This window comes from Podarcis erhardii (genome assembly GCF_964252035.2).
Source record: "Podarcis erhardii genome assembly, chromosome: 10".
In the NCBI taxonomy this organism is placed as follows: domain Eukaryota; kingdom Metazoa; phylum Chordata; class Lepidosauria; order Squamata; family Lacertidae; genus Podarcis; species Podarcis erhardii.
Genome location: NC_138500.1, coordinates 54,148,200 through 54,174,938, shown reverse-complemented (window position 1 = coordinate 54,174,938; position 26,739 = coordinate 54,148,200). Strand labels below are relative to the sequence as shown.

At 43.7% G+C, this 26,739-nt stretch overlaps 1 long non-coding RNA gene across 1 annotated transcript; it reads left to right on the top strand.

The window, feature by feature from the left end:
• The first annotated feature begins 479 nt into the window (after positions 1-479).
• On the top strand, positions 480-22,441 carry LOC309350880. The gene is made up of 3 exons (XR_014160553.1): positions 480-645; positions 8,112-8,160; positions 21,395-22,441. It is a non-coding gene; the product is annotated as an uncharacterized lncRNA (long non-coding RNA).
• The last annotated feature ends 4,298 nt before the right edge of the window (positions 22,442-26,739 follow it).

Below are 26,739 nucleotides of genomic sequence, written 5' to 3'. Positions count from 1 at the left end.
CTGGTAGTAAAAGAAATGAAACCAACAGCTTCTGGTTCTACTTCTATAACCATCTCATAAGAACTGTATACCTCCTCTGAAGGAATCTAGCTCTACAGGCACCTACACAGACCTCAGTAGGACTAGCCTGACAACACAGATGCAACTGTCCAGTGACCAAAAGCAGTGAAAACTGAATTTGACAGAGCCAATGGAACAAATATAACCACAAGGGACCTATAAGCAGTACCAAATAACTGAATAACAACTGAGTGAAATGATGCAAGCGTCAAACGACTTTAATCTCCAACACCTTTATCCTAAGGAGTAAATAAATAAAATGAATCTTAAAAGTTGGCCTGAACCTAAAAATGCAGCCTTCTCCACTCTCTTTATTCTAGCAAATTCCACCTCTGCAGCATGACAGTTTGGGAGACAAGGAAACTAAGTCAAAAATTGAGTTTATGCAGAAACTTAACACATGAACTATTTGATGATTACAGGAGTGTCCATCTTGTGAAAGCATTAACAGAAAGTACTAAAAAGCATGACTCACAAGATGGAACTTTGTGGCATCTTGAGGCAGAACAATGGGACCTTCCAGGAATGAATGACAGCACCTGTTTCAAAGTGTGAAATATTCCCATGAATCAAAAACATCGTTCTGTAAGTGGCCATGAATGTTATATATTACATCATACTCATCAGATAGCAATGGCTTTGTACATCACACAGGTGTAGGTATTGGTCACATATGAACACACCCTTTATTTATGAGCAGGCACTGGCTTCCCAACCATTCTCTCCAGAAAACACCTGCTTTTTGCAATAAAGGTACACAGTCTAACTTCTCCTACTGGCAATTAACTTGCAGCCATCTCAAAAGAGGAATGTTGGCTTCAGAAGGAAGTATGAAAAACAGGAATCATAATGGCACAGGGCCAGATTCAACTAAAAAGTTGCACTAGTCGGAGCCACTGCAACTTTTCCCACTAGTGCAATGGGGCTTTTCCCCCTCCCCTCCAATCAGATGGGGCAGTCAGGACAACCCCAGAACAGCACACCACAGGGAAGATCACTCCATCAAGCCATCATACATGCTTGCAATTATGGAGCAATCTCCTTAGAGCTACTTTGAATTCCATCCACAGTTTAATAATTGCCAAATAGCTACAATTTTACAACCGTTGTTGGTTGTATTTATAATATAGCACGTGTGTACACTACAAAGACTTGCGCTCTGGAGACACACATAAGCACATTGTGTCGTTTCGTGTAGTTCCAACTCTTAATCAGAGAACTTTGGAAGTGGCTGGTTGGCTACACTTGACAAGATCACATGCATCCATGTTGGCCTCCCATGATCTGCAGAAGGAGCTTACCAGTCAAGAGCAAAGACAGAACTTCTCCCTCTCAGTCCAATGAATGGCTACCAATGCACCCAAGCCAATTTATCAGGCAATGCATTTTCCTTGAGCAACTGCCCCCCTCAACGAACAAGATAAAGATGTAGAGAGGTACACCAAAACAAAACATAAAATCCACTAAGAACATAGCATGAGAACCATCCTGCTGGGTCAGAACATAAGTCTACCAAATCCAACAGTGGCCAGCCAGATGCTTCTGGAAACATGTTTCCATAGCTGGGTATGATGGCAGCAGTCCTTAATCCCTGCTATTAATCAATTCTCTACCCCACAACTGATCATCTGAAAAACACAGCCACTGAACCCAGGGGTTTCACATAGCTAATAGCCATTTATAGACCTATATTCCATGTCTAATCCCATTTTAACAGCACCAAAGGCTGTGGCCATAAACAGATCCGGTGGCAGTTAATTCTATAAATCAATCATGCATTGTGTAAAGGTAAAGGTAAAGGTAAAGGTAAAGGTAAAGGTAAAGGTAAAGATACCCCTGACCGATAGGTCCAGTCGCAGACGAATCTGGGGTTGCATGCTCATCTTGCTCTATAGACAGAGGGAGCTGGCGTTTGTCCACAGACAGCTTCCGGGTCATGTGGCCAGCATGACTAAGCCACTTCTGGAGAGCCAGAGCAGCACATGGAAACGCTGTTTACCTTCCCGCCGGAGCAGTACCTATTTATCTACTTGCACTTTGACGTGCTTTCAAACTGCTAGGTGGGCATGAGCTGGGACCAAACAACGGGTGCTCACCCCGTCGCGAGGATTTGAACCGCTGATCTTCTGATTGGCAAGCCCTAGGCTCTGTGGTTTAGACCACAGCGTCACCCGCATCCCTATTGTGTAAAGTAGTTGACCCCAAATTCTAGTATTATCAGAAAGGGAGAAAAACTTCCACTTATGTAGTTTTTATAAATCTATCTCATGCCCTCTTATCTTTTCTACTAAACAAAAAGCCTGCAAACAGGTTAGCCTTTTCCCATAAAGAAAGAGCTCCTAATTTTGTTTTCAGTCAATTAACCAATAAACCTGATCATGGTATTAGCCTTTCTCAGTGCTGTAGCACATAATATTACCACCACAATACCAAGACCCATTTCCTGGGTATTCACAATCACTTCAGATGCTATCAATGTATTTGAAGTTAGGAGCTTTTGCCCAGGTGTGCACCACTTTAAAGTTTTAAATTGAACTTCATTTAGCATTTTCATCAGCATTCATCCAGTTTGGAAGGATACTTTTGGTGTTCATCACAGTCTACTTGGGTTTTCACCACAATGGATAATTTGATGTTATCCCCAAACCTGAGCAGCTCACTGCCCAATTCCAGAACAAGTTAGACAGAACTAGTCCTATTATAGATCCTTGGGTACCCCTGTGAGTCATGTCCGCTATTTTGAAACTGTTCGATTTATTTATACCCTCAGGTTTCTGTTCTCTAATCAGTCATTAATGCATAAAAGGCCTGCTTCTTACTCTATGAGCATTTAAGTTTATTCAGGGGCAATTTGTCCATAACATGAAATTAAAGTACCAGTATATAATGCTTATGAGAATATATGTATATATTTGAGAATACCTTCAAAAAGTATTCTCAAATGTGCGGAACTTCCTATTGCAGAAGCCACACCAATTCTACCACAGCAACCTTATTCTTCTATGTTTAACAACTCTGGCTTTAATTATGCTTCTCTACCAATTTACCCAAGACAGATGTTATGCTAATGGACTTGTAATTTCCCAGCTCCCCCTGGATCCTTTTTTAAAGATTGGTGTTTATGCTGGCTACTTTCCAATCCTCCAGCACAGAAACTGATTTTAGTGACAAGTTGCATATTTTTGTTAGAAGATCTTCACATTAGGGTATATGCCATTCAGACAGCGTGGCTTGATGATTTTAATTTGTCTATTTGCCCTACAACTTCATCTCTCATCACTTTAATTTGGCCATTCTTCCGACACCCTCCCAGAAAGCACACACAGTTCAAACCCACCTATCTCGATCCAGTATCTTCAATAGCAAAGATCAATGCTAAGTATTTGTTCAACTTCTCTGCAGTCTCCCTATCCTCCAATAATCCTTTCATACCTTTGTTATGGACTAGTCCAACATCTTCCTGGGATGGTTAGAGGCTTACACTATTTGTTTTAAGGCTTCTAAAATATTATTTTATTGTTACCGTGTTCTTGCCCCTGAAGCAAAACAACAGCATCTCAATTTAAAATACAATGGTACCTCGGGTTACAGACTCTTCAGGTTACAGACTCCCCTAACCCAGAAATAGTACCTCGGGTTAAGAACTTTGCTTCAGGATGAGAACAGAAATCGTGCGGTGGCAGCAGGAGGCCCCATTAGCTAAAGTGGTACCTCAGGTTAAGAACAGTTTCAGGTTAAGAACAGACCTCCAGAACGTATTAACCTGAGGTACCACTGTAATACAGAAATTAAAATAAATTTTGAAACAACCTCACAATTGACACCTACAAAATTGGGCAGAATTTGTGATCTTTTATATTTTCCTCATGTCAGGATTTACACTTTTTAAAGTATGCCTTATTGCCTTTTATAGCTTGCTTGACTCTTGCTTGTTAGCCACACCAGTTTTCTTTTGGACTTTCCTGCACCTTCCCTAATCTAAATTATATATTCTATCTGAGCTGCTATTGTAGTTTTAAATAACCTCCAAGCATCCTAAAGATATTTTGCCCTCTTCACTCTCCCTTTCAATTTCCTTTTAACAAAGCCTCTCATCTTTGAGAAGTTTCTTCTTCTGAAGTGAAATGTGGCCATTGTTGGACCTTCTGGGCAACTCACACTCATATATTGAATCTGACAATTCTGTTGTCATTGTGTTTAAACCGTTATTATGAAACTTAAGGCAGACAGTATGTTAGATCTGGAAGCCACAACTAAAAGATATTTGGATAGAAAAAGACTTACTGAGCTGAATGTTATGTTCCTTAATTAAATTTATGCTTATGTTTGACTGTCTTGGTGTGTGGGTGGATGCTTAGGTAACTATATCTAGCCCCATGTGTCTGTACTTGAGTAACAATAGAAAGATAGAATCCTGTCACTCTTTCCAAGTCTACTAGGTGATAGCAGCAGGTATTTTAAAGGAATTCTGCACTCAATGGAGTAGCTGAAAGACTGACCATAGTTACCACCCATGGATAGACCAATGTGAGGCTCCCTGGGAATATCACAGACCACTCTGAGGAAGAGTTATTTGCCCAAGGACTCAGTACAAACTCAGAGGTGCTCAGACCTTTGTATCTTCTACAGATTACAAGTGCCCAGTAGTCAGGATTATTACAGAGTCCTTTGTATTTACTTTGGGGAGAAAGAAGGCCTAAGCGTAGTTTAGTGCAGTGTTCTGTAAAGGCGCCAAGGAAGCACTGAATTCTAGTCTTCTACTACGTGACAGTTTTGGTGATCAGCATCATCCTATTTTTCATAACTTGCTCTAAAAAATTGATGCCTTAAAGCATTTGGTCATTTTATTCTCTTTTTTAAAAATGGGTCAAATGTCAATCCTATTTAGACCCATTGAAGTCAATGGGCTTAAGAAGAGATAAATGTCAGAATGATTAGGAATAGACGAAGCTGTTATGCTGATTCGGCTAGCTCAGTACTGCCTGCATTGGGTGATAACAGTTCTAAAGAGTTACAGATAGAAGACTTTCCCAACCCTACTGGGAAATGCCAGAGACCGAAGCTGCAATTTTCTGCATCTAAAGCATGTGCTCTACCACCAAGCTACAACTCCATCTGAACTCTGATCCTAAGCAGATTGGATCCACAAAGCATATACTCAGAAGTAAGTCCCACCAACTTCAATGAGACTTGCACTCAGGTACGGCAGTCTATGTCAGTGGAAATTAGGCCCCACCTAAGTAATGGATCATGACATAACTTGCCCTGTGGATTTCAAGGGGCACTTAACTTATTACGTATCCAACCTAACATATTTTTAAGTAAGGGTTTCTTCAAACAATATGAATTTTATACATGAAAATTATTGCCACGTGAATGGAAAAGCATAATATAGAGTGCACTAGCAATATAGTATGTTAGGCATACTGTGAACTATTTCATGCAATGATTACTGTAACAGCTCGAAGTTTAATGAGAAGCAAGCCCCATTAAATTCAATGGGACTTACTCCCCCTATCCCTATTATGTGTGCTTAAGATTGAAGTTGGCCTTTGCTTAAGAATGAGTTTACTTCTACCATTTCAGTTTTAAAAGCTTATATATAACCACTATCTATGAAAAATAACAATTATGCAGTGATACAATCTAAATCTAAATCTAAACTATTCAGTGTTGTGTATTTGTGTTAAGGACGGTTGAGATGTATGCCGCAGGACTCGTACAATAGACCATTTATATTATTTCTAGCACACCATTGACAAAAGCCTCAGAAGAGTAATCAGTTTGAGTGCCCCAAAATTAGTATTCAATATTTGTAATGGAACTGATAGCATTCCAAGTTTAACTATGATTTGCAATTTCCTCCACTGACAATCATACCAAAGTACTTCTCGGTGACCTGTGTCCTAAATCATTTTCAGTTCACAAAAGTAAACATCACATTCATAATTTGACTCAGACAACACACAAAGATACATTATTCAATTCTTACCAAGAACCTACCCCAATATTAACCTAGTAAACAGTAACACTTAGTTCCCAAAAGCTAATAAATTAACTTTGGTGTGCCAGAGAAGCAAGTTGAGAAGCAATTATCTTAATTTTGAAAGAGAGAACAACAGGCCTAACAACAATCAGATAACATAATTTTAAGATGAAATACTTACAATCTGAATCACTTTGATCCTAAATATATTTACAAGGCAGCAATCCTAACCCCATTTACTTACAAGTTTCATTCACTGGAACAGGGTAAACATGCTTTAAGGCAGCTGTAAATTTGTTTAAACTGAATTGCTTTAGCTTAATTTGGTTATAAAGCCTAAGTGGCATACACAAACAACACAACAATCAGGAGTCCGGTACTCTGGTCAACCCATCACATTTTAACAGTGCTTGTAGCAAACATCTTTCAAAAGTATAGATAGGGTTTTCACGCTGCCTACAAACATGCACCATACCTGAATGTAAGTCTCATTTTCAATTAAATAAACCAGCTTTTATATCACATTCCTAGAAAGAACTTGGAAACAGTACTGCCTACAGGCGCACTAGTTTGTGTTCTTCCATAACAGCAGTGCCCCACCTCCCTTCTTTCCTTGGTTGCCACTCAGTGGCCTAGCAGTACTTTTTTATCTTCTCCCACCTACCTCCACTATTTGTGGTAATTAAAGTATGGTCACATTCTACCTAGCACCTAAATCTCAGGCAAAAATTTGAAGTATATTCTACCACAATCAGTGGGGTTTACTTCCAAGTATATTAAGCCTCACAGACATTGGTAACGTATTTAGGATTAAGGAGAATAAACAATTCGCACCAAGATTCCAAAATATAACATTGTGTAAAGTATTTTAACAAAACATTTATTTTTTTAGACACATAGTTACAAACCGTTTACACATATGGCTATTCTGCAATCTTATCTACTTTAAAATATAGGGGAAATATATTTTTTAAAAACAAGAGGTAAACATGCACTGCAACTCACACGTTTATTCATTTTCTTTCAGTAACCAATAAAATCATAATAACCGCTTCTTCTTGGCAAGTAAATTTCATTGAAGTTAATAGGCTTTATTTCCAGAAACTACATTTAGGAAGCCCAAACAGGCAGTCTACAATATGGCAATTTCATAAGCAGTCTACAAATACAAGTGAAAGAACTCCCAAGATCCAATTAAACCACTCCACTTAACTCAGCGTAGTCTAATAAACTACTCCAGTTTAACCAAGAGACAGATCAAGTCATTTGTTGGAATGTTTTATAAAACTTTACCAAAAAATACCAAGCACTCCCTACTTTTCTCCAAAAAAAAGCAACAGAATAAGATATGATCCATATATTATAATTTAAAATGCATGTTGTTTTAATTTTGCACTGTGTAGATTTTTCTACTTTAAGTCGCCTCAATATTTTTTAGTAGCAACCATCATAAAAACTTGAGTAAATAATAATAACTGCCAAATAATAAATCAATGTTTCCGATGTGTTTTCATATGATTCTAGTATGGCACAGTCGCAAAATGAAGAATACAAATAGAGCTCTCATTAGCCTGCACTGATCTTAAACAGATGATGCTTACTATACAAAATAGTAATACCACAACCAATTGTTTTAAGGGCCCATATTAGATAATCTGTAAGAGTACAGACAGCATTTTAAAAAAAATTAGTTGGCAGTCACATGATATTTTGGATATGTCAAATTTTAATATGCGAAGGAAAATGAGCCTTTACAAAGTAGTTATTCCAGATAACTAGATTTGCTTGTGCAAAATATTACTATCAATTATAATTTTGCACGCCACAATATCTTTTTGAAAATGGTAGTTGCGCATACAGTAGCAAGCACTGTGTGCATACTACAAACAGTTTATAGTATATTCTTTAAAATTAATATACCTAGTATAGCAACTTAAAGTCTAACTTTAAAGTCACTCCTTTATAAAAAAGAGATCACTTGTATGTTTAATGTAGCATTAGGAAAACTACTTTAAACATTAATGCACTGTAATATTATTAGGCACAATACTTTTTTTCTTGACAGGTTTCATTTATCTGAAGCAGAAGAGAAGCAGCAGCAAAATACCTAACAGGTAACATTTTTGTGATTTATCGTCAATTAATAGTGTGCTCTCTTCCACTTCCCCATTTCACTATAGAGTGACTAATAACTTGATCCATCCAACCGAAGTATATCAAGTATATATCAAATATCTGGATCTAGAACAGCAAAGGAACAATTAAAAATATGGCATGAATTATTTTACACTGTGATCCTAAACTCCTGAATGTGGAATTGGTCAACACTTATGCCACAAGAACTGAGTTGTGGAGTAACACAAGCATCAAGCTGCAATTCTATTCATACTTACCCATGAGTAAGTCCCACTGAATAAAGTGGAACCTACTTCAGAGTAAATATGCATAGGACTGCATTACTATTTAAAACAAATTTATATATATATATATATATATATATATGAGAAAAATTGAACTATCTATGTAAGAGGAAGATCACTGGAGCACTGAAATCTCTTACACTCAGTTGTGTAACGTATTTCATTTTCTACTTCAAAAAAGAACTCTCTCTTCTGCACTGTGAAGGCACTGCGAGTGCAGAATAGTCACTTTAGTAACTTTTCCTTAAAGCCCAGTTACCTTCACTCCTAATCATTTGTTGCCATCTGTTATAAATGTATGGGTTCTTTTCAACTTGATCCCACAATCAACTGTTTTCAGTAGAACAGGTACCCAGATGCAGAAAATTCACTCTGACAATGAAAGCAGACCACAACTTCATTTGGAGCAAAAGCTGTTGTACAGTATTTAAGTCCATTTATTAAAATGCCTGCTAAAATGTTTTAGTGAAAAGTTACTTAGACACAGAAACTACATCAAAGAGCTACCTTGGTTTCACCGGGAACTCTGCCCTATTTTTTATTCATCCTTACACTAAGACCTTTTTATGTTTGGGTAATCACTCAGAAACTCGAGCAAAAAAAAGGCAGCTAGCGTTTTGTTTTATTCCTCACCTTCCCTGTCCTCACGCTCACAACTCCACAAACAAAGCTCAACATGCCTTAGAGCCATTTACCTACTTGATCTCGAAAGCTCTTAAAATTAAACTTTCACAACTTTCTTGCGTTTTGAATTTCAAGAGTGAAATTCAGGAGAAGACTCTCCCACAGCAAAGGCAGCCAAGAATGCCTCTGGAGCTCCATACAGGTCTGCCATTATTATTTATTAATCTAGCGTTGTAGGCTAACGTTTTCTGTTGCTGTTGTTCAAGGTGAACACACTCTCTCCAGCAAGAACAATATATATAAATAAAATAAAAAAAACCCACTACGAAAAAGGTGGTGTTAGGAGACCAAAGCAAACGGCAGCAAACTAGCTAAATATATAAATAAATGAAAGGAATGCAGTAACTCGTCCTGGCCAGAGAGGGTACAGGCGAAACACCATGCACGTGCAACTAACTGATGGAAGGAAGAGAAGTCAGTGAATACTGCTACAGCCCCCCAAGTGTCACAGCTAGGCCCGTCTTTCCACCCCTCTTGCTGCCAATTTCCCTTTTTCCCTCCATGCATTAGGGTCTGTCTGGCGTGGAGGGAAGTGGGGTGTCTCGCTGCTCTCCCAAAGGCACACGTGCTCCCCGCCCCATGACTCTACGCTTCCACCTCCCCGAGAGTGACACAAGAGGAGCAGGCTGGGAGAAAAACACCACCACACTCTCTGGAATACCACGCCACGTTTTCTCAAGATCTTATGAAAACAGCCGGCAATTAGGTGATTTTTAATACACCTTTTACTTGCAGTGAGCAACTGTTAAAAGTCCGCGCAGGCCAAGTTCGAGAGTTCGCAAAGATCACCTGTACTTCAAGCGCGCACAAAGGTGCAAACACCCACCCACACATGTCTAGTGGCACCTCAAGATCTTGCATCAAATGCACTACAACTCAAAGCACATGAAGTCTGCTAAGTCTTTGAGGTGCCACGAGGCTCTTTGGGGGGGGGGTGTTTGCTACCCGAGCCGAAGATCGGGCGCGTTAAAATAAGAGGGGGGGGGTTAACACCCTCCCTCGATTAATTTATAACCAAGAAGCCCTCCTGCAAAAACAAAGATGCGTGCAAAATTAAGTCTCCGTGTGGGCGTTTGCTTCGGCGAAAGAAAGAAAAGAGGGGCCGGAGTGGGCCACAGCGCTCGCCACCTGCTAAGAACAGACCTTGACACATGTCACCCTGGACACATGGACACGCCATGTTCCCGGCGGCTTGCAGGCAAACTTTTCTTGCAGCCAGGAGCAGCTGGAGAGAAAGCGGGAGGGGGAGGGGAGCCGAGAGTGCGGGCAGGAGGAAAGTAACTAGTCAAACCCCAGACTGAAGGGACGGGGTGGGGTGGGGGGAAAGAGAGAAAGAGAGAGAGAAGGGAGGGGAATGGTATTTATATATATATATATTAAAAGAAACTTACCAGGAGCGCACACTGACTGAGCAGAGTCCCGAGGAGATGGCACGGCGGGGGAGAGAGAGGGAGAGAGAGGCAGGCGGTGCACTCGCTCGCTCGCCGCGCGCACGCACACGCAAATACAAACACACCGAGGGAGAGGGAAAAGTGTTTTGCAGGAGGAGCTGCCGCCGCCGCCGCCGCTGCTGCTGCCAGGACGCGCCAGAGGAGCCGCCGGGTGGGAGGGGGAATCCGAACGGAACAACAACAAGAGAGAAAGAGAGAGAGAGAGAGAGAAGCAGCAGCGTCTCTGAATGGGCTGGATATTCCTCCGCAGGCGGCGCTGGCTCTGCGGCTCCCGGGGCCTGGGCGGCAGCAAGCAAAGCAAAGGAGCCGCCGACCGAACAGCAGCAGCCGCCGCCGCCGCCGCCAAAGCTGAGGCAGGAGCAGCAGCTGCGCGGGGTCTCGCGTTCTCTCAGAGGCTCGCGCTGCTTCTCGCGTTCTCCCTCCCCCTGGGTGTGGGGCTGGCTCCCTCTCTCTGGATGGAGGGTGCAGCTGCCTCTCGTGTGTGTGTTTGTGGAAGGATTCAGATATATATATTTTTTTGGAGGGAAGAAATGCGTGTGCACGCACGCCCCCCCTTTTTTTGGGGTGGCAACGACTCTTTAGGTTGTGTTCCTAAAGTTGTGTTCCTCTAAGCCAGGGAGGGGCTGCGAGTTTCTTCCCGCCACCACCAGCACTCTCCCCCCCCCCAAAAAAAAATAAAAGTGCGGCGGGGTCAATCTAGCAAGGTTCCCTGGCCCCCGATGCTGCAGCCTCCCCGCTTGCCAGCCTTCTCCCGAGCAAGGAGTCCTGCTCGCGGAGCAGGATATTATTCGGATTCGCAGTGAAGCGTCCTCCTTGACGTCAGGTCCACCTGCTATGTAAACAAACCACCCGAGAAGTTGTTTGCTCTCCTCGCTCGCTCTCTTTCTCTCTCTCCCCCCGCCTCCACCCTCGCGCCACAACCAGGCTAGCAAACGGGAGAGGGGGAAACAAAAGCGTCGTGTCAAATTGGTTGCGCCACAGCAGCTTTTCGGGTAGTACTCCAAAGGAGCAAGCGGGAGGGGGGGGGCTTATGCGAAGTGTGTGGGGGGGGGGAGACTTCTCAGAAGGAGGACAGGAAGGACTACAAGAGCCCTTTAGAAAGCCTGCTTTGAAGCGTTGGCACGGGGCGGGGAGGAGGAGGAGGAGGGGTATGTGTGCAAATCTCCTCAGACTTGGGCCGCGCTTTTCAGAGTTTGGTCAAAGCGCGCGCGTTTCAGACTCCCTCTCCGCCTCTCTCGCCCTGCCTCTCTCTCCCTCTCCGGAGGTTTAGTATGCCAATAAAACTCAGGAGCTCAACTCTGACCTTCAAGCACACCCCACAGCGAGGAAGGCGAAAGGCAGCGGGTGGCCCCACACGTGCTACACTAAACACCCAGCCCAGCTCTCCTTGCAAAGAAAAGCGTGGTAAATCCCGCGCCAGCAGGTTGCCTGCTGCTGCGTCCTCCTTCTCCTCCTCCTCTAAAGGCGGGAAAGAATGAGAGAGACAGGGGTAAATGGAACTGACGCCTGGCTGACAGCTACGCTCCGATGCCCCCCCCCTTTTCCCCTCCCGTTTGTAGGTCCCACAGCGGGGCTTACGCTTAGGCAAACGCACACAGAACCGCAAACTTACAACGTCCCCCTGTGCGTGTCTCCTCAGAAGTTACTCGTTCAGTGGGGTGGGGTGGGCTTCCCGAAAAGGACATTTAGTAACTCCATGTCAGAAAGCGCTGCCTGTTGTCGAGTCAGTATCCCCGAGAATGAGGGTGTGAGGGAGGCACACTGCACATGCTCGGTGGCACTTCCGTTTTAAATGGAACTCCGCGCTTTCCAAGCCTGAGCTTGGAATGAAAGCCTTGCGCGCGCGGCCGCCTGTCCGGTTCGAACTCGCTGCTAGAGCGAAACTGGCTCCCTTGGCTGAGCTCCGGTTTCGCACACTAGAGAACCGACAACCCCCTTCCCTTCCGCCATAGTTGCTGGCCTCCAGGCAGACGACTAAGGCCCACCGAGCGCCCGCCCGCCCGCCCGCCCTCAAGAAAAGACGACGAAACTTTTGGGACGAGCTGCAATTAAAAGCCCATCCATCTCCTGCGTTGCAATGGCTAATAACGTCAACAAAAGCCTAAAGAGTCTGGTGGTGGCACCTCTAGCTAGCTTTACTGCACGCAACGCGAACAACTCCGAAAATGCATTGTAACTTCTGCTCGGGTCTGGCAAGGGGATTCCCGCTGCGCTTTACACACACGTCTTGCAGAGCCATGAAAACGGCCAGGCAACCGCCACATATCCTTCCCAACACCTTTCAGCCACGGATCGCGTTTCCAGCTGAAACAGTTGTTGCCCCTCACCCCAAAAGCAGGGGAAGGGAAGCCTGATCAACAGTGCAGTACTTTAATTTTAAATACATGCGCACATCAGATTTTTCAAACCGCGTGAACATATGGAAGCGCAATCGAGATAAATAAATTCAAGTATTCCGGCTTTTTTTTTAGCTGTGAGAAAGTTTCTAAAAGCAGCAAAACAAAATGAAATACCCGCATCGCAAGTTTCTAATCGTTCAACTTGATTTCATATTTCTGCATCATTTTGCAAGGCTAGTGCTTGGTTGGTGATTAATTAAGAAGTGAAAAAGGAAATCCTACATTATAATCTCGCGAATTTGCCTTGGATTTAATTTGTTGGTGGGACTTTTTGAGCGCTTTTAAAGAGAATTCAAAAAGTTCTTTTAAATTAACCGAAGATCTGAATGGAACACGACCGTCGCTCAGAATTAATGCGAAGTGTTTGTTTTCGGCTTAGCGTGTTACGCAAATGGGAAAGTTTCTCGGGACGCAGTTATTATAGGTTGCCCACCGCCGGTTGGAAAGCGCGCGCGCGCGCGATTGATAGTGGTGGGGAAGAGTATCGGAAAGGACAGAAAGGAATTACTATGCAAATTTTCTCTTTCGCTTGGAATTTGGACGTTGCCCACATCTTTACTCATAAGATGAAAGCAAATTTGCCCTGGTTGCCCCCCTCCCCGTTCAAGATTTCCCCCAAGAAACAGGAGAGGGTGGGTGGAAAAAACAAAAGTCGGAAAGGACTCGGCCACACTTTGCTGAACTTTCCTTTTTGTGGGGTTGCAATCGCTCCACTGCCGGAGAAGTGCAAAAAGGTGCAAAGCTTTGAACCGTGTGCGTCTCATGTTTGGACAATTATTGGTGGGGTTTAAAAAAAAAGTGCGTTCTGCAAAGCAGCTATTCCCGCCATTCCTCTGGCATACTTTTCGGAGTGTGTTTGGAGGCGCCTGGGCAGCAGATGAGACTCCCCTTCCCCTCCCTTGCTCCGGTCTGAGAGGCAAGGGAAGGCGGGGGAAGAGAAAGCAGGAGGTGCGCAGGACACAGGTTTTGCGGAGAGCCGAGGGCTCTCTCCTACCCAGACTGCTAACTCTCAGCCAATGGGGCTCCACCGGGTTCGAGAGGTGAAAGTTCAGCCCAAGGGCACGCGCACTCCAGGCTATTGACTGCTGCAAGGCGCGGAGTGCTTGTTGATGGGTGGTCGTAAAACATCTTCATTTGCCTCTCGCAACTCTTTTTGTCTTACCTCCGCCTTCTTTAATTGTCCGAGTTGCTCATAAACCTTGATGGCTCGTTAGCACCGCGAGCCTAAGAGGCACATTTACTTGGGAGGAAAGACGCACTGGTTTCAATGGGGCACTTGCTCTCTCTCTCTCTCTCTCTCTCTCTTTTTGCTTTGTCCCCCCCCCTTTGATTATTTGTTACTTCAAAGAGGGGAGTTCTAAGCAGTCCCACGCCTCGTCCCTAAATGCATTTATTCGGCCGCGATCGCAGCGGGGCTTGCTTCCGAGTAAATGTGCTGTGGAGCGTTAGGCTGCATCGCTAAGCATACATGGTAGGGATTACTTGAAACCATTCAGGCACTTATAGTTTATTTTATTTTATTTTACTGCCAAGCTCATTTGTTTAGGATCAGGGCGTGAGTCCTGCGACTCGGGGGTTCCTCGAAGTTGATGAAACCACAATAATAATAATAAAGTTTCTCTAAGCAGTGTGGGCGCCAGACATCAAGAGGAATCTGGGGGCGAGATGAACGGAGAACGAATACTCCAGTTCTGGGCAGATCTTAAGTGCCTCCAGACAACTCCCGTGAACCTTCAAACGAAATAATTCACCGAGCGGGAAAGCAGACAGCTCGCTCGCTGGCAACGCGCAGCCGGCAGCCTTGGGGCGCAAGGTAGTGGTTTTCTCTCTCTCCTTCCCAAGCGCGGAGCCCGGGCCAGGCGAGAAGGCTCCGGGGCAGCGGGGGGATGTTATCCCCAAAGGTCCCGATCTCCCGGCAGGCATGTCCAGAGCAGAGTTTCGGCGGCGGGGGAGAGTCACCCGTTTCCTTTCGCCATCCTTTTTGTGCGTGTGACGAGTTAAGCTCGCGGACCAAACAAAAAGGCGCAGGAGCTGCCCAGCCTGGAGCCCAGACAGCGGCCAAGTTCGTTTGGCTGCTTGATCCGAGCGTGCATTTCTGACATGCAGCCGCCGAGTCCAACCCTCGCCCGCTCCCCATTGAAAAGACAGAGGAGCTCAAACTGAATCCGTCCCCTTGCTTCAAAACCTGTCCCAGATCTCACGCCTCTTGGAGTTCCTCGTTTCGCGTTAGTTTTAACTCAGAATTTTTAGACTGTCTTTTGTTTCAAAGGAGAGCTTTCAGATCTCTCCAGTTCCCGCAGATAATCGCCTTGTTGTACTCAAGGGGGATACTAACCACCTGGCGAGACGAGGTGCGCTTAGGTGTGGGTGTGGGTGTGCGCGCGCGCGTCTTCTCCTGAAACTGGATTAGGAGGTCGATCTTTAGTACATTTTCTTAGGAGTAAGGATTCCTTACAGTGGGAACAACTTACTTTGAAGTTGACCTGCTAAAAAGGGAGTGAGCACAGTGTTGTTGTTGTTGTTGTTTGTGCATGGCAAAGTGCACCACGCAGTAAAACACACAAAACAATTCCCCCCCCTCGCCCCACCCCAGGGTTCTTATACTTTTAAAATCAAAGTGGTTATTATGCATGAATTACCCCCTTCCCTTTCTGGTTTAAACACAAACTGGGTCCTCCCCCGCCCGCCTTTGTTCCTGTTTTGGGCTTGATATTTTCAGTCCAATCCGAGTTGCATTCTATTCCTCGCTTCAAACAACCCTATTTCAAACGTCTTCTTTTAATTAATTTAATGTATGTCTTTTCCTTGCGGCTGTGTGTAGATCAGATTGCCATTTTTCATTATGATTGTTTGTAAAGGCAAGGAACAAAACAATAAACAGGGTGTTCTTCAAAATGGGATTATTCCTCTCTGCGCGCACAGACGCACACACTTCTCCCGCCCGCCCCCCAATTGTTAACGGAGATAGTTCGGGAAGGGAAGAACACGCTGGCTTTGAAAAACCGAAATCAAATCAAGGGGAATCTTCCTTAACAACAGCAAAGGAGTGACTAAATTGGTGGAGTTACACCACCATCTGTCGTTAAGCTTCGGGACTACAAAACTCGCGTAATGATAAATCTTAATGAGAGCTGGCACCCCCCCCCCTTTACCCATTTTATGCTTCCCTGACAATTAGACTCACATGTAAAGCACATGACATTGGGAACTGCAGTTTACCCTTCACAGAGCAATTCCCAGCACCCGTGACAAACTACACTTCCCATGATTCCGGGGGGGGAGGGGGGAGTCATGTTATGCAGCCTCAGTTTCAGCTTCTAACTCCACTTCCTAGCAGTGTTCATGTAATAACATTCTGATGCTGTTCCAGCTGTGTACTATGCAATCTGCCCCGTCTTCCGGCATATGGTGCTGGGCATCTTTTTTTGTGCCAGCAAATCCCTTCCACCTTCACCAAAACTGTGAGCTGTTCCTGCTTGTTCTGGGTTGTTGCTGGACTGCGGCTCTCATCACACCTCTCCACTGACCATGCTGGCTGGAGCTTATAGGAGTTGGAGTCCAACAACATCTGAAATAATAATAATAATAATAATAATAATAATAATAATAATAATAATAATAATAATAATTTATTATTTGTACCCCGCCCATCTGGCTGGGTTTCCCCAGCCACTCTGAGCGGCTTCCATAAAAACCAGAAATACACTAAAATATCACAGATTAAAAACTTCCCTGAACAGGGCTGACTTGAGATGTCTTCTGAATGTCAGGTAGTTATTTATCGCTTTGACATCTGATGGGAGGGCGTTCCACAGGGCGGGTGCCACTACCGAGAAGGCCCTCTGCCTGGTTCCCTGTAACCTCGCTTCTCGTAATGAGGGAACCGCCAGAAGGCCCTCGGCGCTGGACCTCAGCGTCCGGGCAGAACGATGGGGGTGGAGACGCTCCTTCAGGTATACTGGGCCGAGGCCGTTTAGGGCTTTAAAGGTCAACACCAGCACTTTGAATTGTGCTCGGAAACGTACTGGGAGCCAATGTAGGTCTTTCAAGACCGGTGTTATGTGGTCTCGGCGGCCGCCCCCAGTCACCAGTCTAGCTGCCGCATTCTGGATTAGTTGTAGTTTCCGAGTCACCTTCAAAGGTAGCCCCACGTAGAGCGCATTGCAGTAGTCCAAGCGGGAGATAACTAGAGCATGCACCACTCTGGCGAGACAGTCCGCGGGCAGGTAGGGTCTCAGCCTGCGTACCAGGTGGAGTTGGTAGACAGCTGCCCTGGATACAGAATTGACCTGCGCCTCCATGGACAGCTGTGAGTCCAAAATGACTCCCAGGCTGCGCACCTGGTCCTTCAGGGGCACAGTTACCCTATTCAGGACCAGGGAGTCCTCCACACCAGCCCGCCCCCTGTCCCCCAAAAACAGTACTTCTGTCTTGTCAGGATTCAACCTCAATCCATTAGCCGCCATCCATCCTCCAACCGCCTCCAGGCACTCACACAGAACCTTCACCGCCTTCACTGGTTCTGATTTAAAAGAGAGGTAGAACTGGGTATCATCTGCATATTGATGGACACCCAGTCCAAACCCCCTGATGATCTCTCCCAGCAGCTTCATATAGATGTTAAAAAGCATGGGGGAGAGGACGGAACCCTGAGGCACCCCACAAGTGAGGGCCCAGGGGTCTGAACACTCATCCCCCACCACCACTTTCTGAACACGGCCCAGGAGGAAGGAGCGAAACCACTGTATAACAGTGCCCCCAGCTCCCAGCCCCTCTAGACGGTCCAGAAGGATGTTATGGTCGATTGTATCAAAGGCCGCTGAGAGATCCAGCAGAACTAGGAAACAACTCTCACCTTTGTCCCTAGCTCGCCGGAGATCATCAACCAGTGCGACCAAGGCAGTTTCAGTCCCATGATGCCATGAGATTAAATCACATCTTCCCCAAAGTATCCCGGGAGCTGTACTTTCTACGTGGGGCTATCTTTGAAGGTGACCCAGAAACTACAATTAATCCAGAATGCATCAGCTAGACTGGTGACTGGGAGTGGTCACCAAGACCATATAACACCAGTCCTGAAAGACCTACATTGGCTCCCAGTAAGTTTCTGAGCACAATTCAAAGTGTTGGTGCTGACCTTTAAAGCCCTAACAGCCTTGGCCCAGTGTACCTGAAGGAGCATCTCCACCCCCATCGTTCAGCCCGGACACGGACACTGAGGTCCAGCTCCAAGGGCCTTCTGGTGGTTCCCTCACTGAGAAGTGAAGTTACAGGGAACCAGGCAGAGGGCTTTCTTGGCAGTGGTGCCCACCTGGGTGGAACGCCCTCCCATCAGATGTCAAGGAAATAAACAACTATCTACTTTTAGAAGACATCTGAAGGCAGCCCTGTTTAGGCTGTTTTAATGTTTGATATTTTATTGTGTTTTTAATGGCTGGGGTATAAGTAATAAAATTATTATTATTATTATTAGGGTGCTGGGAATTGTAACTCTGTAAGGGATAAACACTAGAGTTCCTGGGGAAAGGGTGCACTTTATGTGTGCTGTGTACACAGCCTACTACTTTTCTTCAAATACACAATGGATGATCCAATCCTAAATATGTTAACTCAGGAGTTAGTCCAACTACGACACCTTACTCCAAAATTATTTTGCATAGGTTTGCAGTTGCAAAAATCCTGCAGGATTCCCCGCTTCTCTTTTCCATAGCCCACAGCATTCTGTCCAATCTCTCATTGTCACTTGAAGATATATAACATCTAACCTGTGAGTGCTGCTGTTCAGTGCTCTGATTAGCCGAGGGTCTCCAGGTAGTCAGAGGGCCTTTACAGAGGTGGCACCTACAATAAAGAAGAGCCCACTCACCCCAGTTAGGCATGCACTAACCACATCAGGGTTTTGGCATATCTTAAAAATAAATCTGTCCTCCCAGCATAAGAGCCAACTCCTAGGGAAAGGGCTTACCTGGCGGGGCTTACCTGCCCCCCCCCCAATATTTTATTCAAGTTGCACCTCTGCCTCCCAGGCTTTTACTGAATATAAGTACTGGTCTGGCACATAACACTATTTGTTTACTGTGGATACTTCACTTCTAATGTAAAGTGGTAAGAGAAGGAATTATTGTATTAGAGTTTATTGGTTGATAGTTGTATTATGTTTTGTTATTGCAGACAACTTTGTGTGTGTGTATCTGTAAGTTGCTGGAGGCCATCACAAGGGGGCAGAAGGAAAACAAAGGGGATATTGCATTTGGCACATTTTGACTTCAAAATCTGAGTTCCTTTCTTTGGGGTAGGGCCCCCAAAGTGTAGACCATCCTTGCCTACAGTTGGTGACTATACCATTGCTCCATAGTGTAAAATATAGTCCAACAGAGTCCTCTCAGGGTGACTGATGAACTCTTCAGGAGCTGATGGAATGTGCTCTTGACCTCAGCTTCTTCACTTCTGCCTTCTCTCAAGGCGCAATTCTACCTTTAGTAACCCCCAAAAAGGTGAGGGAGAGGGTGTCCCAACAGTTCTCTCAGGCTATTGATGGTTCTTTCAGGAGCTGATGGTATTGTACTCCATGGTCTGGGCTTGCTCACTTCTATAACAACAACAACAACAACAACAACAACAACAACAACAACAACAACAACAACAACAACAATATCTTTATTGTCATTGCCCCCTCTCAGGGACAACGAAATTTACTTGGCTGCTCTATCCACCCAGGTAGGGCACTCCACACAAAATCAGAACAACTATAAAGAACACTAATTAAAACAATACAGTATAATACAGCAAGGAAGATTAGATGACTTTCAAAGTCCAGGCTTCCCATTCAGGGCCGAGATCGCTCTGGAGAAGAAGCTGTTCTTGAGACGGCTCATTCTTGTCTTCATTGTCCTGTATCTCCGTCCCGACGGCAGGAGCTCGAAGAGACAGTGACCAGGATGCGATGGATCTTTTACTATGTCCAGTGCCTTCCTATGGCACCTTGTGGCATAAATCTGCTCTAAGGTGGAGAGTGGGCAGCCAACAATGCTCTCTGCTGCCTTAACAACTCTGCCCAACCCCATCCTGTCCTGGGTAGTACAGTTTCCGTACCACACACATAAACCATAAGTGAGCACGCTCTCAATGGCACAGTGATAGAAGGCAAGCAGCAGTTTCTGCGGAAGATGGTTTTTCCTTAGGATTCTCAAAAAGTACAGTCTCTGCTGCGCCTTCTTCACAAGCCCCCTTGTGTTGACACTCCAGGACAGATCCTCTTGTAATTCAATACCCAAAAATCTGAACGTTGTTACCCTCTCCACACAGACCCCATCAATCAAAAGTGGCTGGACATTGCTCTTCTGTCTCCTGAAGTCCACCACAAGCTCCTTTGTCTTCCTTGTATTTATGAGCAAGTTGTTAGCTCTGCACCACTCTGTCAGCCGCTCCACCTCATCTCTATAGTCTGTTTCACCCTCCCTTTCAGAGATGAGCCCAATCACGGCTATGTGGTCCGTTTGGCGTTTGCCCCCCCCCCCCGGGCAAAAAACAAAACAAAACACTTTAACGCAGGCTACTTTAAAAAAAAAAGTTTGGACACAATCCAGAACACAGTTACACCATTTTGGTGTTACATTGTTTTGGGATTTTCATACATTTTAAAGAAACCATCGAACAATAATACAAATGTATCTCTTTAAGCCAGGCACGGCCAAACTTGGCCCTCCAGATGTTTTGGGACTACAACTCCCATCATCCCTAGCTAACAGGACCAGTGGTCAGGTATGATTTGGCTTTCGGCTGACATAATCCCACTAACCAAGCTGACAGTACACAGCAAAAAGGGAAGGTGGGAAAGGGCAGACACCAAAAAGATCCACGAGGTTCTGTCAGTTTTATTGGAAGGGTTTTGAATTATCTGTTTCACGGAATGCTGTGTATTATTTGATTTTTCCATTAATCTATCTACCATTATATTTATATCACGACCTTCCTTCCAAAGGAGCACAGGGAAGCAAACAACAATGAAGTAAAAGCAATACAATTAAAAATAAAATAAAACATATTCAGAACATTTAAAGACATTAATGACATTTTTAAAAAAATTAAACTGTGTAACACTTACAAGAACAGCAATAACGAAAGTGTTCTTGAATATATGTAGAAAACCCTCCCCATTCAAAACACACTCTAGGGCAACAATAACAACTGGAATAAAATTAGCAATCAAGCCAATTTATAATGCCGAAAAACAAGTAACACACAAGACAATTAATTTAAAATCGGAGTCCAGTGAGTTATGAGCTGGTAGCTAGGAAGAAGAGATTTCCAAACATCCTATTAGGGCTGCCATTATCTGGGAACCTGAAGCTTCTATCAGTTTTCTGTCAGTGCAATTTTTGTTTTGATTTGCAGAAACAAATAAGTGCCCCTGGCTTGTAAGATTGGATGGATTTCTTGTAAGGTGGGCATCTCCAGTTCACAAACACACTCCTCCACCATCAGCATCTAGGTTGGTATTCATCCAGTATAGAATTCCGTGTGAGCCTGATCTCTCCAAGATCAGCAGAAGTTCTGCCAAATGCTGTGTGCTGGGAGGTATTGCTTCCAGCTGAGCTGCTTCAGCAGGGCTTACCGGGGCTTCAGAGAGATGGAGCAGAAGAGCAAGTGGTTTAACAGCTTCAGGAAGGAAGCCTTTATTCTACCAGATACAGAAATACTTCAGTGAGACTCAAGCAAACCACGTTTTGGTCCAACAACTCTCGCAATGTGGAGATTCCTCCGGCTGAGCTTTTTGGGTGGTAACAAGCACCAAAAGCGAGCCTTGACTTGTTTGTTTGATAAATGTAATTTAACCACACAAACTGGGGAAGGTGATGCCTTTTTGTTGTCCCCTTCGAATTCAGCATGTTTGCTTAGGGCAAAGAGGGCTTATGTTTTAATAGCTGCAATTGTACAGCTTATTGAGAGCTGCTTCACTTTAGCTCATTCTACCCATCACATCCAGTATTCCTGCATTGCATGGCCTTTGCAAGTTTGGGGAAACATATTGCTGCATTTTTAAAAAGAGTGCCTTAGTATTTGTGGAAAGGGGGAGATTATGCTGTCAAGAACTTGTGAAAGATCATTGCAGTTAAGAAATAAATTGAACACATTCCTAAATGTTAGCAATATTTCAGGGGTGTGTGGATTTTATACTTACCAAAGCCTAACTACACAAATCCTTAATGTGCAGGAAACCTCCTATTAAAGTAGGTAAGGATTGCAAATATTCAAAATGAATTTTCAATAGCACTTGAATCGCATCATCTTCTGTACTGGATTAAAAGTGGGATTTCATTGCTAGATCCCACAGTTTGCATAGAAAAGCACCCCCCAAAACAAGGGGTTCAGCTCCTCACTTGTCCCCCATTTCTGAAACATTACTCTTTCTGTCCTCCCCCCCCCCCCATTTTTTTCTGGTGCCACCACTGCCAAAATGTACTCCTAGTATTCAATTTAGCATCATGATGAAAGTTATTTTTAAACTGAGCATGATGATGACTGCTACCTCAGGCATGGCTTTAACAAAGTTTAAAATGTCTGGTGTTTTAGATTCATCCTTTTAAAGAATAAAGAACATGTGTATTTATTTTATTATTTTATTTGAATAACATATATATCACTTAACTACTTGTCTCTTGGGACGCGGGTGGCGCTGTGGTCTAAACCACTGAGCCTTGGGCTTGCCGATCAAAGGGTCAGCAGTTCGAATCCCTGCAACAGGGTGAACTCCCGTTGCTCAGTCCCAGCTCCTGCCAACCTAGCAGTTTGAAAGCATGCCAAAAAGTGCAAGTAGATTACCTGTGGGAAGGTAAACGGTGTTTCCGTGTGCTGCTCTGGTGTCAGTGTTCCACTGTGCCAGAAGCGGCTTAGTCATGCTGGCCACATAACCCAAAAAAACTGTCTGCGGAAGCAGACAAACGCTGGCTCCCTCGACCTGTAAAGCGAGATGAGCGCTGCAACTCCAGAGTCGTTTGCAACTGGACTTAACTGTCAGGGGTCCCTTTACCTTTACCTTTACTTGTCTCTATGTGGTTTACAGGGATACAATACCTAAAATAAGAATCAGTTACACTATAAAATCAGACTTCAGTTAAAATGCTTGATGGAACAACAACAACAATTTCAGTAGGCACTGGACATTTGTTAGGGCACATTTGCTAGATTTTGTTTGTCTGATTTCACCTGGAAGGGAGTTCCATAAAACTGGGCCCACAGAGCTCCGGGTGGATTTGGGCGATGCACTCAGACCATGGGTGGCTGCTAACAGTGATTCTGCTGAAGGTCTCAATTATTGGGCAGGGATATAAGGAATAAGGAATCCTTGAGGAATCCTGACCCAAATAGTTAAGGGCCTCATAAATTAATACAAGAACTTTGAACCTGGCCTAGTTGCAAATAGGCAGTCAGTGCAGATTTTTGAGCATGGCTTTGTGTGCTGGCGATAGTCTGCAGGAACCATTTAGCAAGCAAACAGAAATTAAATGTTGGGGCTTGAGAGCCATGGAATATGTAGCTCAAGCACAGGGAGGCAATTTGTCCCTTATGAAGTGGTCTGGCGATATTGGAATGCTGTGTGAGATGAATTTAATTGTTCTCCATTGCTCTGTGCTGCAGCTCTGTACTACTGTTTTCTTTTTTTCTGACACTGATTGTTTTTGTGGTTTCTATTTCCAAATGATTTCCAAATGTACAGTTTCAATTGTTATATTTCTGTCACCTACCCTGGGAACATATGGTAAAAGGTGGGCTATGAAAGCAAGTATATAATGAAATAAATTCAGCAGCTGTCAAAGTTTATGACACGGCATTCACCTTCTAAACTTACTACATCCTCTGTGATCTGAGGATGTTCACTTTGACAGCAAATGATGGAATATTAGCCATATTTGTCCATGGCAGCAAAAATCTCAAGAAGACTGGCTTGAAGACTGCCAGTATTTATTGAGGCAAAGACCGTTTAAAAGGAGAGGCTATTGACATGGACTTCAGTGAATTTGGACAGACAGAAATTCATATGAGCCATCTCAGAAAGGTAGTTTGTATGTAATGTGCTTGCATACCATTTTAAGCAGAGATCTAATGTTACCTCTCTCCCTTTACCACTTTATCAATTAGCGTTCTGTTTCAGTGGTTTGACATCTGTAACCAATATAACAGTGTTTTGCACAGAAGGGCATCCCCAGTGTCTTACAGACTGATCAACTAAGTGCCTTTGGTGTGTTGAAACGGACAAGGGGAGGCACTATGAGGGGCAGTAGTCCAACGGGGATTTTATTTTGTTAACTGTTAGGATTTAGCTTGCCTAGAAAAGTCGTCTGTAAATGATTTAGTCCTATTGAACTCAGAAGAACTACAGTACACTGCATGGTTTCCTCTGAATGATCACTACTATGGTTACTGTTATTAACATGCTGTCTTGCTCACTGAACGCTGCACTTGCTGACTAACCCCCCACCTCCACCCCAAATACATGAGTTACATAGCTGTCACTGGGCCATGCTCCCATATAATTCCCAGAAAACATATATCTGAAATAGATGGCTGGTGAAATACTCCCTAGGAAAGCTATACTTCCTTTTGCTGCACAATTTCTCTGGAATTCGTATCATTTTAAATTTGAAGTTCTGCGTGCTTCCCTTATTTTTATTCAGAAGATTTATAAAGCACTTGACCAAAAAATGTCTCCAAGTGGTATACAAAGATGGGATGGGAGACATGAACGGGGTCGTATCAACTAACATGGATAAGTCACAAAGCGAAAATGTCACAAAAGACGGCAGACTACCAAAGACTTTCTTTGAAATGACAGACAATATGGACCTGATTGACATTTGGAGAACAAAGAACCCCTTGGGAAGAGAGGGAACATTTTTCTCTGAAGCCCAACTGACCTGGACAAGAATCGACCAAATATGGATATCTAGATGTCTGGCACCTAAGGCTAGAAAGGTGGAAATCTGCCCAAAGACCTGCTCCGACCATAATGCAGTAAAGATGGACATGACACTACTACCAACCGGCTCCTTTAGATGGAAGATGAATGACAATTTGTTTAGAGACCAGGAGATCACTAAGAAGGCCCAAAAAGTTTTGAAAGACTATTTTGAGATAAATTTGAACACTACGGTGGAAAAAAGGATTATCTGGGATGCAAGTAAGGCTGTGATGAGGGGGTTCCTGATACAACAGAATGCTGTAAAGAAAAGGACACAAAATGAGCGGAAAGACAAAATTTTGGAGAAAATTAAAGAATTAGAGAAGAAGTTAAGATTAAATCCGAAGTCACAGCCGACTCTGAGAGAAATTAAACTCCATCAAGCACAATACTCTAAATTGATAAACCAGGAAATAGAGTGGAAGATTAAACTAATGAAACAAAAAACTTTTGAATCGGCGAATAAATGTGGAAAACTGCTAGCTTGGCAGTTGAAGAGGAGACAAAAATTAAATACAGTTACAAATTTAGAGATTGAGGGAAGAAACATTCAGAACCCTGTGGACATTAGAAAGTGCTTCCAGAGATATTTTTAAAAATTATATACTCAAGGGCCGCAAGACGAGCTCGAGATTAAACAATTTTTGGAAAAAAATGGACTACCAAAATTGTCACAAGAAAATAGATCAATCCTGAATTGTAAAATAACACGACAAGAGATCGAACAAGCCATTCAGAACATGCAACTGGGCAAATCTCCAGGGCCAGATGGGCTGACCTCCAAGTACTATAAGACATTAAAAGACTATTTGATACAACCACTGATGGAGGTTAGCAATGAAATTATGGAGGGGAAGAGGGCGCCGGAATCGTGGAAGGAAGCCTTTATCACATTGATACCAAAATCGGAAGCTGAAAAGACACAACTTAAGAACTATCGTCCCATCTCTCTTTTAAATGTAGATTACAAAATATTTGCAGACATTCTGGCAAGTAGACTTAAAAAAGTTTTAAATGAAGTAATTCACAAGGACCAGGCAGGCTTTCTCCCAGGTAGACATTTGTTTGCTAATACAAGGAACATTATCGACATTTTGGAACTTTTGCAAACAGACATAAATACAAAAGCAGTGTTAATTTTTATAGATGCGGAGAAGGCCTTTGACAATATTTCCTGGAAATTTATGAAGGGAAATCTAAAAGAAATGGGAGTGGGACGGGGTTTTGAGAATGGGATTGATGCAATATACTCAGAACAAAAGGCTAAATTGATAGTTAACAATGTGGTTACAGAAGAGTTTAATATCGAAAAAGGAACACGACAAGGCTGCCCTATTTCCCCTTTGTTATTTATTTCGGTTCTGGAGGTGCTCTTGAATATGATTAGAGGGGACCGGTTGGTGGAAGGAATTCAGGTCGGAGCGAAACAATATAAACTTAAAGCTTTTGCAGATGACCTAGTTTTGACCCTGCAGGAGCCAGAATCTAGTACGAAAAGAGTATTACAATTGATTCAGGACTTTGGTCGGGTGGCGGGATTTAAATTAAACAAACAGAAAACCAAGGTGTTGGAAAAAAACTTGACAGATACAGAGTCAGAACGGTTTCAGAGAGAGACAGAATTAAATGTGGTTAAAAAAGTAAAGTACCTAGGGGTAAATATAACAGCAAAAAATCTGAGTCTATTTAAGGATAACTATGAAAAATGTTGGTCAGAAATTAAGAGAGACTTAGACAGTTGGACAAAATTGAAACTTTCTTTGTTAGGCCGAATTGCTGC